Source organism: Palaemon carinicauda, chromosome 37, assembly GCF_036898095.1.
Source record: "Palaemon carinicauda isolate YSFRI2023 chromosome 37, ASM3689809v2, whole genome shotgun sequence".
In the NCBI taxonomy this organism is placed as follows: domain Eukaryota; kingdom Metazoa; phylum Arthropoda; class Malacostraca; order Decapoda; family Palaemonidae; genus Palaemon; species Palaemon carinicauda.
In genome coordinates, this window is record NC_090761.1 from 75,014,364 (window position 1) to 75,016,863 (window position 2,500).

The following is a 2,500-nucleotide window of genomic DNA, read 5'->3' on the forward strand; positions in this document are numbered from 1 at the left end:
TTTTTCGTACTGACCAATTCTTCAACTTGTCTCAGAAATGATCCATCCATTAGTTTTCTTTCCCAGTTTTCTAGTCTCTTTTTCCTGGTCTCTTGGTCTCCATCCTCCTTTATGAAGTTTTCTTCCTTTGCACTCTTTAACTATTCATCTCTACTTTCGATGTTGACACAGTCTTCTATAATGATGAATCCATTTACTCCTTGGAGGTCAAAAAAACCTGATGAAGCTCTTTGATCTTAAATTAAACCATTACACAAAACAAAACCCACCATTATGAAAAATACAAATCCTTCATTAGCACGAAAAATATATCGGTACACTTGAGTCATCTGATTTGATATAAACTTGAAACATCTGAGGGAATGTAGAAATAGTAATTCATTTATAGTAATATGTTATCGATGCTAATAGCATGCTAAATATAAAAAGATGTAATTTCGTTAAATTTATACCTAACAAATGTTTTATTGCGAATACTCAAAGCTATTTATTTCATAGTCACATGAAAAGTACTCTTCCACACGAGGTACATTGAAAATTCCTAGTAACCCGTTTCTTATAACTCACCTTTTAGATCCAAATATGGTTTAAGAGAATTATTGCAGCTTTCACCTTTGCACTCCCGGTTTGCTTTTGTACACTCCAAACCTTGTGCCTGAGAACTACATCTTTTGATGGTACAAAACAGACTTGCAGGGGGTAGTACCATATCGGTCATAATTGACAGGAGAACATCACGTATTTTTCTCCATCCACTGATAACTGAGTCCATACCTCCAGGTTTTCCTTTTCATTCTTGAATCTGAAAGTGTATTCTTATGCTGTGATACTGACGGCAAGCTGATGTGGATGGCAAAGTCTGGGGCTAAACATGCTTTGAACGGCTGATAACTTATTCACAAAACAGCTTATAACGTAAGTTGTCTAGTTCTTCATTTTCAGATCCATTGTATAGGGCAACAAGTACTTGCTCTCCTGAGTGCCTGATATTCTCCTTAGATAGACTTTTTAAAGCGATTCATCTGCTATTTATGCAAAATGTAAATTATTATTGCCATTTTGAGTTATTCTTCAATTTTGTCATATATATCCTACAAGGTTACTTGTTCGTTATCATTTTCCTCAAGACTGAGTTGTTTAAAGAAGGGAATCATGTTTCAGCGAATCCTCAGGTATTCCACGTTTCAATTACTTCCTTTAAGTGCTCTCACTACTATACTTCAGGAGGATCTGATTTTAAGTACTTCAGGAGGATCTGATTTTAAGTACTTCAGGAGGATCTGATTTTAAGTACTTCAGGAGGATCTGCTTTTGAGTCCTAAAGTTGATATTGCATACTTGATGACAGATGGCATCTGCTGTAGGTAAATCATGCAAGTCTCCCAGAAACTGTTTCTGACTATTCGTCTGTCCAGTCATATTCTAGGAACTGTAGCTTGAATGTCAAAGGCGCACACTAGGAAACCATTCTGCCCTCTTTTTTTCCATCAGTCCTCGGAATATGTCCAGAAAATAGGCAGCGTTTTCGAAAATCAAATTTGTGGAACATCTGATTACAGAAAGCAGATTTCTGGTTTGGAGACAGCTAGTTCAGCTTTTTCCTTATCTTGAGCTAGCCGTCTTGCACTTGTATAATCCAATCGACAGGTTACATATTGCCCAGAAACACACCGAACGTCTTTTCCACGTTCCTTGCAGGCTTTGGTGGCGTCCTGTCGTATCATTTCAGACTGAGAACAGTATATGGCCTCCACTGGTAAATGGGACTTTGCAGATAATGCTGATATTCTCCTCCATCATCAAATCTGAGTAGAGACACAAATATATTGATACAGAGTGATAATAAGGGCTTTTACAAATCTATGTTTGAAATCTTTCACGATGCAGTTGTTGTATAATGTATTATTACGTTTCCTCTATAATAAGTTATCGGAAATAAAATAAAGTAATATAATTAGGTTCCTCTACCTTCAAAACATAGGGTTAGACACACGTATTAACTGAATTGGATGAATACTAAAAAAAGTAATAGCATAATTTGTCTTTCTTCAAATGGCGGAACCTATTTTGCATAATGGTGTCATTTCGAGACATTTCCCTCAGGTATACTTGCTGTATTTTTTTTATCTGGTGTTTCTTATACAATGCCATCAACTGTTTTCACCTTCATTTTAGTAAAATATATGAAATAGCTAATCATCGAATTAATTTATGGAGGCTTTCAGAAAATTAAAGAAAATGATTGTTGAAGAAATATATATTAGCAGGAAAGTGAATGCTACAGTGATTCTTAGATTTTAGGCACTAAAGCCATAGAAAAAGATTATGGATGAAAGCTTAAGACTAACTACAATTAGGTATCGATTGATGTTTTTAAAATCTGCAAGCAATGCATTTTGTATATTTCCCTTTTTTCCACAATTTATATATAAGGCTTACATCACTAGGGTGTTTATTTTGAAAATATTTTTCTTGGTATTTTTTCAAGTTTTCGTATTTT

At 34.9% G+C, this 2,500-nt stretch overlaps 1 long non-coding RNA gene across 2 annotated transcripts in view; it reads right to left on the bottom strand.

The window, feature by feature from the left end:
• Positions 1-2,269: 2,269 nt before the first annotated feature.
• Positions 2,270-2,500, bottom strand: part of LOC137629407 (uncharacterized) — a 4,639-nt gene continuing 4,408 nt past the window's right edge. For both annotated transcript variants that reach the window (XR_011041496.1, XR_011041497.1), the window contains exon 3: positions 2,270-2,500. This exon is cut by the window's right edge and continues 785 nt beyond it. This is a non-coding gene — a long non-coding RNA (uncharacterized lncRNA).